Source organism: Tachyglossus aculeatus, chromosome 10 (genome assembly GCF_015852505.1).
Source record: "Tachyglossus aculeatus isolate mTacAcu1 chromosome 10, mTacAcu1.pri, whole genome shotgun sequence".
Lineage (NCBI taxonomy): Eukaryota > Metazoa > Chordata > Mammalia > Monotremata > Tachyglossidae > Tachyglossus > Tachyglossus aculeatus.
Genome location: NC_052075.1, coordinates 47,042,215 through 47,056,270, shown reverse-complemented (window position 1 = coordinate 47,056,270; position 14,056 = coordinate 47,042,215). Strand labels below are relative to the sequence as shown.

General features: G+C 49.0%; 1 protein-coding gene and 1 long non-coding RNA gene across 3 annotated transcripts in view; one reads left to right on the top strand and one right to left on the bottom strand.

The window, feature by feature from the left end:
• CALD1 (caldesmon 1) overlaps window positions 1–14,056 on the bottom strand; it is a 196,977-nt gene that overhangs the window by 67,031 nt on the left and 115,890 nt on the right. The window lies entirely within an intron of this gene.
• Window positions 3,467–12,444, top strand: LOC119933713. Its single transcript, XR_005452601.1, has 4 exons — window positions 3,467–3,849; window positions 4,116–4,360; window positions 6,360–6,461; window positions 11,862–12,444. It is a non-coding gene; the product is annotated as an uncharacterized LOC119933713 (long non-coding RNA).

The window sequence follows — 14,056 nt, the reverse complement described above, 5'->3', positions numbered from 1 at the left end:
CGCTTCCAATCCTCCTTTTCCAGACTGGGGCTTTTAAAGAGTTCTGTGATTCCAGGCTCTCTAGGCAAATTGATCAGTAGCAAGCTGGAGGTATCTACAGCCCAGCCTGCACCCTCCGTTCCTCTGCCGCTAATCTCCTCACCGTGCCCCGTTCTCACCTGTCCTGCTGTCGTCCCCCGGCCCAGGTCCTCCCCCTGGCCCGGAATGCCTTCCCTCCGCACATCCGCCAAGCTAGCTCTCTTCCTCCCTTCAAAGCCCTACTGAGAGCTCACCTCCTCCAGGAGGCCTTCTCAGACTGAGCCCCCTCCTTCCTCTCCCCCTACTCCCCCTCGCCTTACCTCCTTCCCCTCCCCACAGCACCTGTATATATGTTTGTACATATTTATTACTCTATTTTACTTGTACATATTTATTCTATTTATTTTATTTGGTTTATTTGTTTTGTTTTGTTGTCTGTCTCCCCCTTCTAGACTGTGAGCCCGCTGTTGGGTAGGGACCATCTCTATATGTTGCCAACTTATACTTCCCAAGCGCTTAGTACAGTGCTCTGCACACAGTAAGCGCTCAATAAATACGATTGAATGAATTGAATGAATGAGTCATGGTGGCTGTGACAGAGGGGACCTTGGCCAGCTCATTCCTGGGAATTCTGGGAGCCGGGCAATCCTCCACCCCCATCTTAACTACCCTTTCAGCTGCCTCCTTCCAGTATATTCTGGCTTTTCCCCACAGAGAAGCTGTTTTGCCTGGTGGGTAGAACACAGATCTGGGGGTCAGAGGACCTGGGTTCTAATCCCAACTCCATCCCCCGTCCGCTGTGTGATCTTGAACAAGTCACTTCACTTCTCTGGGCCTCAGTTCCCTCATCTGTAAAATGGGGATTAAAACTGGGAGCCCCAAGTGGGACACAGACTGCCTCCAGACTGATTATCCTGTATCTACGCCAGAACTTCGTAGGGTGCCTGGCACAAGGTAAGGGCTTAATAAATACCATTAAATAAATAAAAACAGAGAGAGGCAGTTCCGCAATATGACCCACAGAAGAGGTGCTTTCGACGAGTTCTAGTTCGCTTTCCCAAGTGGCCATTAGAATTCCATTCCTCACTGTTTCACCAGCCCAGGAAATGACCGACGGAGACACGAAGCGTGCTCGTCAGCTCTCCCCTAAAAGCAGCCCGGCATTTTGCAAATGCTCCTGGATTGCAGCATTATATTCCTAGCCTCCCTCCCTGGCACCTGGTCCGTCCAGAAAGCTGTTCCAAAATGGGCTCCAACTAAAAGATCATCAAAAACACTGGCAGCCTCTGGCATTTCACTCCAAGGATACAATGACGTTAGTCAGCACTCAGGCAAGGCGGGGTGCAGGCTAGGGAGCACTGGGTGTGAACTCCCTAGAACCCCAGGGTTCTGGTCTCGGTTTGGCCCCAGATGGGGTGTGGGATGGAGGGAACAGGGGTGGCTTTGTCCTGTGGGGAGCTTGAAGCCAGAATGCCTGCGGGGCCCCAGCCTTGATGGAGGTGGGCGGGACGGAGGCTGGGGGGTGATCACCAGGAGCGTCTCCCGCCTCCCGGCCGCACCTGCTGACCTCGGGGAGCACAGTGCCACGGTGGGAGAGGGAATGTGCTTTCCCATCTTTGCACTCGGAAGTCACCGGGCTGCACCCGCAACGGGGAACTCCAGCCGGGCGAGAGTTCAAGAAGTCGTCTCTCTGGTGACCGGGCCTGGCCCCATCAAAGACTTGTGGGCTGTCCCAGGCTTCCCTTGTCTCTGCTTCCTCATCTCTAAACTGAGTTGAACCCACCCTTCCTACCCAGCTTCCAGGGATGTTGTAATTGAAAAGGGCATTGAGTTGTCCCCAAGACTGTATACTCGCTGTGGGCAGGGAATATGTCTACCACCTCTTTTTTGTTTTTTTAAGGAATGCGTTAAGTGCTTACTACGTGCCAGGCACTGGGGTAGATACAAGCTAATCGGGTTGGCACCGTCCCTGTCCCACATGGGACTCACAGTCTTAATCTCCATTTTACAGATGAGGGAACTGAGGCTCAGAGAAGTCAAGTGACTTGCCCAAGGTCACACAGCAGACATGTGGCGGAGCCGGGATCAGAACCCAAGACCTTTGACTCCCAAGCCCGGGCTCTTTCCACTGAGCCACACTATGTGCCAAGCACTATATTAAGCGCTGGGATAGATACAGCATATGTAGATTGGACACGGCTCCTTTCCCACATGGAGCTCACAGTTTTCGGGAAAGGGAGAACTGGCATTTCTTTCCCATTTTACTGATGAGGAAACTGAGGTCCAGGGCAGTTAAGTGACTTGCCCAGAGGGTCAGTGGCAGAGGAGGAATTAGAAGCCAGATCCTCTGACTTCTGGGCCTGGGCTTTTTCTCCAAGGCTCCCCTCTGGGTAGAGAGAGGGCAGCAATCTGGCCCCCAGTACTGCATGCATTTCCCATGTGACATTCCACAGTCCGAGGTCAATTACTGAACGTCACAAATGAGCTCTGAGATCCTGACACAGGCCTGCGCTTGGTTTGAGTGGCTGGCAGCGGGGCCCGAATCCCTGCAAGACTTTGTTCAAAACTAAAGAACCACATACTAGTTCTCGCTTGCCCACAAAAACAACAAGTGTATCATGGCTGAAGACCTTTTCGAAGCTGTCCTGGTTCTGCAGGAGGTAGGAGAGATCACGGTGTTGAATTCCCATCTCTGTATTCTTTCCCGGGGCTTAGTTCAGCTCTCTCCACCCAGAAGTGCTCAAGAAACACTACTATATTACTACTGGATCACCCCAGCTGGCCGGCTGGGGAGGAACAGAACTTCTGTGAGCCAGTTGGGTTTTCCCTCTAGCCCCGATTCCAAGACTGAAGATGCTCCAAATTCCTTTTTGGGAATCCTCCCCTAGAGGACCAAGATTGCTGGATTCCCACTCCCGTTCTAGATGGTCCGCCACCCTGTCAATGGACCGGGTTTTCTGGACCTCTCAGTGTTCGTTCCTGATCTCTGGGACATTGGCTAGCTTTCCTGGAGGTTTGGGGGGCAACCTTGAGCAATCACTGCCCTACCAATGATGAGCTTCAAAAGGAAGTCAGACTGTGAGCCCACTGTTGGGTAGGGACCGTCTCTATATGTTGCCAACTTGTACTTCCCAAGCGCTTAGTACAGTGCTCTGCACACAGTAAGCGCTCAATAAATACGATTAAATGAATGAAAGTGCAGTGTCAGCTTACCATGCCCACCTCGAGTCTCCTTCAAGGTTAACCGGTCGCCATTAATCAAACACAACCTTGGACCCCGTGATTTTTAACACTGTCCCACCGCCCAGATTGGACAGGCCCGACTTTTCCTTCCCCTAGTTTGGTTGGCTTGTGCAACCAAGGATTTTGTTGTTTAACTCGAAGTGTTGGGCAATAGCTTTGGACAAAACTTTCTGTGCCTGGCGACTTTCTCATTCTGAGGGTGACGGGGGAGGCGGCTTTTAATCAGCTGACCAACAAAGGCCTCTAGAAAGAACATGTTTTGTGGAGAGGCGCTCAGAACAAGAGACACCCGGGACCTCCCTACATGGGACAAATTGATCGAACCCCAAAGCAAACCAGAGGGAGTTGACCGTGTCCACCGTCTCGGCTCTGTTTCTCTCTCTGACTCAGGGCTTCTGCCTCTCCCCCCTCACCTTCCCTCTCCATCGTCCCTTCTCCTCTCTGCTCCCAACCCCAGCTCTGACCCCTTTGGGATGGTACGCCCGGATCCCAGAAGTGGCCGGGGATCAGGACGAGGGAAAAACTCACTGGGAGAGGCCGGACAGGCTGCGTCTTCCGTGGGATCGGCCGATCATGTCTGCGGATGAGGTTCAGAGGCAGCGGCTGCCAGATTCGGCGGTTGACGGGAGAGTGATTAGGGCGTGGTGGGGGCCAGGGAAAATGTCATTTTCCTTTCAGCGAGGCACGTGGGCTGCTGGGTGCTCCTGGGTTCACCCTACTTATGAGCAGGCCTGCCGGTCGGTCCCTATGACGGAAGGCTGAGCTGGCCCAGCCCATCCCATCCCTCTCCACCCTGTCCCTCTGCTTCTGATCATCAGAGAGCTGATTGTTTTTTACTGTAATCTCCCTAATAGAAGCCCATTGTTGTTTGCCCTTGGAAAGCTCCATATTGATCTGGGATTCCCAGGATGCCATTGGCGTGCAGTAAGTGCCAGGGTCCCCGCTGGCGTTCGTCAGGAGGATTCCATTCGCTTAATGACAAGGGACTGCTTTCATGGCCCCAGAGTTCGCGGGGCCCGCCCCTTGCCAGGAAGAGAAAGAGCCCGGAGGACCTGGGTTCTAATCCCAGCTCTGCCACTTGCCCGCTGGGGGACCTCAGGTAGGTCACAACTTCTAGACTGTAAGCTCGGTGTGGGCAGAGAATGTGTCTGCTTATTGTTGGACTCTCCCAAGCGCTTAGTATGGTGCTCAGCACACAGTAAGCACTCAATAAATAATAATAATAATAGCATTTGTTAAGCACTTACTATGTGCAAAGCACTGTTCTAAGCACTGGGGAGGATACAAGGTGATCAGGTTGTCCCATGTGGGGCTCACAATCTTAATCGCCACTTTATAGATGAGGTAACTGAGGCCCAGAGAATTATAATGTTAATAATGTTGGTATTTGTTAAGCGCTTACTATGTGCAAAGCACTGTTCTAAGTGCTGGAGCACTGTTCTAAGCGCTGGAAGTGAAGTGACTTGTCCAAGGTCACAGAGTTAACAAGTGGCGGAGCCAGGATTTGAACCCATGACCTCTCATTCCCAAGCCCGGGCTCTTTCCACTGAGCCGTGCTGCTTCTCAACGAACTGACTTCTCTTGGTCTCGGTTTTCTCATCTGTAAAATGGGGATGAAATGCCTGTTCTCCCTCCCTCTTAGACTGTGGACCACCTCTGTGGGCCAGGGACTGAGTCCAACCTGCTTATCTCATAGCTAACCCGGTGCTTAACACACAGTAAGCACATAACAAAACAATAGAGTGACTACTATTATTATTTGGGGGACCTGAGTCTGAAAGCCCCCCACCTGGATTCCCAGCTCACCGGGGCAGGTTGTCGTGACAAGAAATCCTGACCTTCACACACCACTTGGGTAAATTCTGGAAGGCCCAACCCGGATGAGACGGACACAAAGTTCAGCTGGGCCCGGCTCTCGTGGACTTGCTCTGAACTCTGTTCTCAAATAGATGTGGTGGAGGCCGTCTCCAAAGTCAACACGTTCCTAATATGACAAGAGAGTCCCCTTGCCCCTTTTATCTAAGACACCCAGTGGGTGGAGATGCCCCTGTTGACTGGAGCAGGACGTGCTTGGGTTCAATCAATCAATCAATCAGTCAATCAATCATATTTATTGAGCGCTTACTATGTGCAGAGCACTGTACTAAGCGCTTGGGAAGTACAAATTGGCATCACATAGAGACAGTCCCTACCCAACAGTGGGCTCACAGTCTAAAAGGGGGAGACAAGGGGTTCCCGTCCCATGCTCCCCTGAGAGACATGTGCACCTCCCCTCTGGGTGACAAGCTTAGAACAGTGCTTTGCACATAGTAAGTGCTTAATAAATGCCATCATTATTATTATTAAGTTGAAATGGCCTGCCAAGGAGCTGGGATTAATCAGTCAATTAATTCAATTGTATTTACTGAGTACTTTCTACGTGCAGAACACTGTACCTTGTGCTTGGGAGAGTACGGTACAACAATAAACAGACATATCCCCTGACCACGAGCTTACAGTCTAGAAGGGGGAAATCAATCAATCAATCAATTGTGTTTATTGAGCACTTACTGTGCCTCCCCAGCGCTTAGTACAGTCTGCACTCAGTAAGAACTCAATAAATACAACTGACTGACTGACTACGGTATAACAAAGTAGAGGTGTTCCCGTCCCACAAAGAGCTTACCGTCTAGATGGGGAGCCAGACATTAATATTGATAAATTCCAGATATGGATATAAGAACTGAGGAGCCGAGGGAGGGGTGAATAAAGGGAGCAAATCCAAGTGCCACTTGTGTCCAGAGCTCTCTCACTGAGCCAGAATGGGGGACACTGATCTGTGCAGGGTGGCCTAGAGGAAGGAGCCTAGGCCTGCCAGCCGGGGGCCCGAGTTCTAATCCCAGCTCGGCCACTTGTCTGGTGTGTGGCCTTGGACAAGTCACTTCACTTTTCTGCCCCTCAGTTTCTTCACCTGTCAATACCTGTTCTCTCTCCCTTAAACTGCGAGCCCCAGGTAGGACAGGGACTATGTCTGACCTGACCGTACTGTAACTACCCCAGGGCCCAGCCCAGTGCTTGGCACACGGTAAGCGGTTAACAAATACTACTGTTATCATTAGTGTTTTAGTTGGATCTCGGCTATGGTGGGAGATGTCATCTGAGAGAGGGAGGCCCTCCCCACCCCCGCCTTTGCTAGAGGACTGAACCTCTCGCCTCGACAGGTAAGAATGATCATCCTGTGGGAGGTTCTCTTATAATGATAATAATAATAATGGCATTTATTAAGCACTTACTATGTGCAAAGCACTGTTCTAAGTGCTGGGGAGGTTACATAGTGATCAGGTTGTCCCACGGGGGGCTCACAGTCTTAATCCTCATTTTACAGATGAGGGAACTGAGGCACGGAGAAGTGAAGTGACTTGCCCAAAGTCACACAGCTGACAATTGGCGGAGCCGGGATTTGAACCCACGACCTCTGACTCCAAAGCCCGGGCTCTCTTCACTGAGCCACACTGCTCTCTTTATAAGAGAAAGGAGACTCTGAGGCCTGAGACGCTTCCAAGTTAACGAATATTTTGTTCTCATCTGGCAAAGAGCGGAGATGAGCATTGGAGAGGACGGAGCCCCCTGTCAGGGGAACTCTGCTCCCCTGGGCCCCGGTTGAGTGGTTTCACTCATTTCCATCCTGCAGGGCTATGAGCGCAGGGTTGCCGCTCTGTTCCCTCCTGAAGGAGTCAGAATATTTAGAAGCGACAAGGTCTGGTGGATAGAGCATGGGCCTGGGAAGCAGAAGGACCTGGGTTCTAATCCCAGCTCTGCTACATGTCTGCTGTGTGACTTTGGGCAAGTCGCTTCTCTGCACCTCAGTTACCTCATCTGTAAAATGGGGATTAAGACTGTGAGCCCCCTGTGGGACAAGGGCTGTGTCTACTCTGTTTAGCTTTTATCTGGCCCAGTGGCACATAGTACACACATAACAAATACTATTTTTAAAAATATATATATTATACACACATACACACACACACGCACACACACACACGCGCACACATGGGCATTACCTCAATGATTATTTAGTATTACATGATTGGGATGGCACTATTTCTTGGTGGCTCAAAGGAGTCTGAGCGCTTAAAAAAGAAACTGTGAAAGACACAGTCTCTGCCTTCAAGAGCTTGAAACACCTTGAACATGACATGATAACAATGGTATTCGTTAAGCGCTCACTTACCCAGCATTGTGGCTTGCATCTACCCCAGTGCTTAGTAAACACCTTCCCAACAGTTATCACAATTTACCCTCCCAACAGCTCTGTGAGGTAGGGAGGCACATATTATCATCCATTTTCTGTTTAAGGAAATTTGGGCCCAGAGTGGTTGACTTGCCCAAGGTCACACTGCAGGCCAGGTGCAGAGCTGGGATTGGAATTGAGGTATCCTGAACTCCCAGCCTCAGGTTTGTTCCACCAGAACATACTGCCTCTCACTGCCTTTCTGGTCTACCAGATGAGAAAGATTTCAAATCTCCACAAAGACGCCGGGATGTTCTGGAGAGAGGTGGGGTTGGGAGAAAGATATTTTCCAGCACCTAGGCAGACTCCTCACCTCTCTCTTCTTGGTCCTCCCCTCCTTCCTTCCCCATCAACTGGATACCTGAATTTCAGTGGAATGGTGTACCCTCAGGAGTGGGAGCCTATGGGCCCCCCAGTTCTTTTCCTCTGAGGGGCCTATGCGGGATAGTCTAAGGCCATTCCTATGTCTGACTTTTTCAAGGCCGAGTGCCACTGCCCTTGGGCTTTTGGTGGTCCCCTCAAGTCACGTGATTGGTTCAGATTAATCAGATAAAGAGAAGCAACCATTAGAGGGCCGGAAGTTGAGGGAGAAATGACCTTTGGAAATATGAAAGTCCTCCACCCTCCCCCATCCCAACCCCGGCTCCAGTGGCCGATTCCCATGGCTAAGAAGTGGCACCGGGGCCCGTGGGGTTCTGGGAGGGAAACGTAAGTTGGGGCCCAGAGATCCCCCTGGAGAAATGTTCCAGGTTCAGGCGAGAGTCCAGACGACATCTCTCCGCTAGACGGGACACCTGAGGGAGGGGCAGGTGGGCTTCCCCCACCTCAGGGTGGCCGATGCACTCTCGATGCCTCAAGCTGGCACATGGCTACCTCAGTGGGAGACCACCTGCCACCATGAAATGCAAAAAGCAGGAGACCCTGGAATTTTGAAATCTGGGCAACACCATTTCAATATGCCTTCCTTCCACACCCTGGGTCCAGGCACTGAAGTTGCCCTTGCCCCCTTTTTGGTCATTTTTCCCACCAGTTGGTTCTTGTCAAGACAGAGGTTGGGTCCTACAATAGCTGGGAAGACTCCTTCTGTCACCCACAGGACTGTGACTCGAGACAAGGAGTGGGGAAGCCAACGGAGGTTAAAATCTTACCCAGCAGAGGCCGAAAATGTTATCTCTGCTGCCGGATCCATTCCCGGAGGCCCCACGGGTGAGGGCCCAGAGATCTCATGGAAATCTGGGCATTCATCATCCCCCCAAACAGGTTTCTGGGACAGAGCCACCACAAATAAGCCCATTTGTTGATCTATAAAGTTTCGCTTCTTCTTCCCACCTCCCCCACTCTGTCCCCTCCCCTGACCCAGCCCATGAAATTTCCCACAAAGCACAAAAGCGTTGCAAAACAGTGCAAAGAGGGATAATATTTTTCCTGGCTTCAGGACCCAGTTGTGAGGGCTTGGGTCCTGACTTTCCCTCCAGCACATCTGTATAGCGCATCTTTGCTCTGAGACTGGCAATGGAAAGATGGGAAGGAGGCCTCTCCATAACCATTACCTAACCGGACCACAGATGTCCCGGCCCTTCAGTTACCTCATCTGTAAAATGGGGATTAAGACTGTGAGCTCCATGTGGGACTGATTACCTTGTATTTGCCCCAGTGCTTAGAACAGTGTCTGGTGCATAGTAAGCACTTAATACCATTTAAAAAAAAAAACGGGAGGAGGGGACCAAGCTATATGCAGATAATTAGAAGCTGAGGGAACTGCTTGAGGCCACTATAGTGAATCATAGTGAGCTGAAGGAATTAGTTCAATCTAAGGTATCTTTTATGGTACTTATGAAGTGCTTACTATGTGTCAAACACTCTTCTAAGCACTGTGGTAAGCATACGTTTATCAGGTTGGGCACAGTCTCTATCCCACATGGGGCTCACAGTTTAAATAGGAGGAAGGAGAAGTTTAATTCCCATTTTACAATTGAGGAAACAGGCACAAAGAAGTTAAGAGACTTGCCCAAGGTCACACAGCAAGCAATTAGCAGAGATGGGATTAGAACACAGGTCTTCTGACTCTCAGGCCTGTGCTCTTTCCACTAAGCAATACTGCTTTTTTGAGTGTTTCCTTTGTATACAGTGCTGAACTAAGCACTTGGGAGAGTACTATAGAGAGGAATATATTGCTGCCACAAAGCAAACCTCCCTAACTCTGCCTCAATAGGCCCAACATCTACCTGGAGCAGTGGAGCTGAGCGGTGAGAGTTCTCAGCTCTGGGCAAGCCCCCTACCAGTCACTGTGCAATGTGTGCCACTGGGCAAAGGGAGACCAGATAAGAGAGTTGGAATGGGTCAGTGCAAACAATCACCACCACAGCAAAAACAGAACCAATCCAGGTAGTGGTAGGACATTCCCTTTCAACCACCGGCATCTGCCCAGTGCTTGCTCAAAGCCGCAATTAATTATATTTATTGAGCGCTTACTGTGTGCCGAGCACTGTACTAAGCACTTGGACGAGTACAATATAACTGAGTTGGTAGACGTGTTCCCTTCTTGCACCGAGCTTGCAGTCTAGAGGGCAAGTCACATAACTGCTCTGGGCCTCTGTTTCCTCATCTGCAAAATGGAGAACCAACGTTGGTTCTCCCTCCTACTTAGACTGTGAGCCCCATGTGGGTCAGGAACTGCGTCCAACCTGATTACCTTGTATCTACCTCAATGCTTATTACCATGTTTGGCACATAATAAGCACCTAACAAATACACATTGTTATTACTACTACTACTAATGAACAGTGCTTTACACATAGTAAGCGCTTAACAAATACCATCATTGTTATTATTATGATTATTATTATTATTATTTCTCTACATTGTTGGACTTGGCCCAAGGGAGGCCTCAGTCTCTTCCAGACCTATATGTATATATGTTTGTACATATTTATTACTCTATTTATTTATTTTACTTGTACATATTTATTCTATTTATTTTATTTGGTTTATATGTTTTGTTTTGTTGTCTGTCTCCCCCTTCTAGACTGTGAGTCCACTGTTGGATAGGGACTGTCTCTATATGTTGCAAACTTGTACTTCCCAAGCGCTTAGTACAGTGCTCTGCAAACAGTAAGCACTCAAAAAGTACTATTGAATGAATGAATGAATAATGAGTCCCCTCCCCACCCCCCCAACTTGTCTCTGCTCATTTATCTCTCTTTTGATTCTTTTCATCTCTTAATCCCCTCCACTTCTCAGTCCTTCAGTTTGTGGAACACCTAAACACACAATCTTCAGCCTCCTTTTACTAAAAGTCACAGAGAACCAAGGCCCGCACAAAAAAAACGTATCAGACTTCCTGGTTCAGAATCCTCCCTTTGCCCAACATGTAACTGTGACCCCAAGTTTCCCTTAGTTAGAGGGCAGAGAGATCTAGTGATCTGGAAATGAGGAAACGTAGGATTTATCTCTGCTCTTCATCCATCTAACCTCCCTGTGCCCTCTATAAACTTGGCATGGGGAATGGATAAGGATGCAGATGGGGGTGAGAGAAACACGCCAAGCATTTTAAGCTTCTTGGAAGAGAAGGGAGAGCTACACAAGGAAGAAGTTCGAAATCAAATGCTCAATTTTTTAATTCTGAACAGGGACACGTTTTGCATTCACCCCCCCCCCCCCCAACACACATACACTTCCCCCCACCCCTAACTGCCTTCCATTGCACATGAAGACCCTCAGAAGCAGATACACACATAACTAGGGGCAGTTTACATTGGAGGAAAGAGCAATCATCCCCCTGGAATAGGATAGTCTATGTCTACGTTGAGTTTGTGGCCCTGCTCTTGTTTTTCAGATTCGCAAGTCACCCAGGGGTTTTGGAATGGCTGCTACTTTCTGTCGGGGTCCCTGCCTCCCTGCCTAATTGGGACCCTCCCGGGCCAAAAGCAGTTTCAGCTTAGTTCATCATTTTCAAAGCCAAACTGGGACTCGGGTCCAAATTTTGTCTCCTCCGATTTAATTCAACATACCACACAGGCCGCTGCCCTCTGGTCATTGTTACAAAGTGAATTAAAGCCAGACGCTCAATCGCTTTCTTTCCACTCCATGCCTAACCCCCAAAAGCTGACAGCGGGTGCAGACGTATAAAGACCAGAGTGGGTGGAGACAAGCTGTTCTGAGATTTCTCTCCTGCGGAGTAGGTGATGCCCATTTCCCCATATAAATTTTAAGTTCATTATGGGCAGAGCTAATTCTGTTTATTGTACTCCCCCCAAGTGCTTAGTACAGTGCTCTGCACATAGTAAGCGTTCAGTAAATGCCATTAATTGATTCTCTTTCTTCCTTTTAGTGGTTCTCTTAACGGAAGCACTGGGCCATCCTGAACTGGTGTTATTTCGCTGGACAGCTACCTCGGCTATTTGCCGGAGTCACTGCCTGACCCGGAATAATTTTGAGAAAGAGGCTGGGCTGGAGAAGGCTCCTTTAAACCTCTGAAAAGCAGTGGCCTTTGCATTCCTAGACAAATCTCCCAAACTACTCTGAAAACTGGAGCTGGACTTGACGATCCTAGGTTCAGAAAAAGACTGACTTCTCCTGAGTCCTAATCACTTCCTTTTTCCTCAGACTCGGCTGGCTCTGAACTTCTCCTATGGCTCACCCTTAGGCTGATAAACTTGTATCTATCCCAGAGCTTAGAGCAGTGCTTGACACATAGTAAGTGCTTAAATACCATTAAAAAATACAATCCACCAGCAAAGTCTATTTCTATGCAGACTAGGTCCACGTTAACACGGCTAAGTGTCTTCCTGGATTTCAAAGCTAACTGAAAGCAGTGTCCAGGGTGAGAATTGCTTTGGCAACATGAATCATTAAAATACAGGTCTGAATACTCTTTCCACACAGGACACACTCAATAAATATGTTTGAATAAATACTTATCTTCCGTCTCTCTGGTGGGGCTAAACCCAAACAGTCTGCTGGGGGGCACAGTATAAGAAAAATGGAGACATCTGTTTGAGTCAGGGGGCTGGACCACATGACCTTCGTATATATTATATATATATATATATATATATATATTATATATATATATATAGATTAAGTGACATTTGTTATGCACTTACTATGTGCCAGACATTGTACTAAGCACTGGGGTAGATACAAACTAATCAGGTTGAATACATTGCATGTCTCATGTGGGGCTCACAGTCTTAATCTCCATTTCACAGATGAGGTAACTGGGGTTAAAACCCAGGACCTCTGACTCCCGGGCCTGTGCTCTTTCCACTAGGCCTTACTGCTTTTCACAAGAGCTCTTCCCATATCTCTGATCCTGATCCAGAGGAGGTGTTGTTTTGGAGAGGCCAAAGCTATCTCCAAAGAAAGACATCCATAAATCTGCATTCACAATTATAGAGCCATAGAAATGCATCAGGGGAAGCCTAGGGAAGACCTCCCTTTCTGCCTTACTCCACGTTATTCAGGCTCTGGTGAGAAAACCAGGTCTGCCTGTCACCACCACCCTTAAATGAAAAAGTCCGAGAAACTGGAGAGGGTCCAGAAAAGAGAAACACAAATGATCAAAGGGTTGGAAAATAAGTTCAATGAGGAAAGGCTAACGAAGTTGGGGTTGTTTAGTCTGGAAAAGAGAAAGCTGAGAAGCATCTTAATAACTACTCCCATGAACAGGAAGGAGTTTCATGGATAGAAACCCCACCAACTCTTCTCCGTGTCCACCAAGGGCTGGGAACAAAGAAATGGACTTAATAAAGCAGGAGGGGTTTAGGTTGGAAATTCAAAAGAACTTCCCAGAGGTCAGGCTGATAAAACACTGGAGTGGGCTATGAGGGGAGGCCGGGAACTTCCCAAGAGACAATGAATGTTTCTAATTCCCACCAGCGTATCCTCTTCCAGTGCTTAGCACAGTGCTCTGCACCCAGTAAGCACTTAATAGATACTATTGCTACTATTTCTGTGGAGTCTCCCACTCTAGAACTCTTTAAGGAAAAGACAGGGAACAAGCTAACTGGGACAGTTTGGTGGCTCACCCTCTCAGGGACAGAGAGCTGGACCAGATGACCCTCCAGTTTTTTGATTCCGTGAGGCTATGTAATAATAATGGCATTTATTAAGCACTTACTATATGCAAAGCACTGTTCTAAGCGCTGGGGAGGTTACAAGGTGATCAGGTTGTCCCACGGTGGGGTTCACAGTCTTAATCCACATTTTACAGATGAGGTAACTGAGGCACAGAGAAGTTAAGTGACTTGTCCAAAGTCACACAGCTGACAACTGGCAGAGCCGGGATTTGAACCCATGACCTCTGACTCCAAAGCCCGTGCTCTTTCCACTGAGCCACGCTGCTATGTGAGATCCCGTGGGGTCTGGGCCACCACCAAGAGGCTTCAGAGCATTCTTGCTGAGCCACGAGAGATGGACTCAATGTTAGCCGCCACACCCTCGTGGTCCTCTCGTTTGGGGATCCATTGTCTCCCTCGGCTTCTCCGTGCAGTGACCAGACATGAGAACTGAAGATCCATTAGA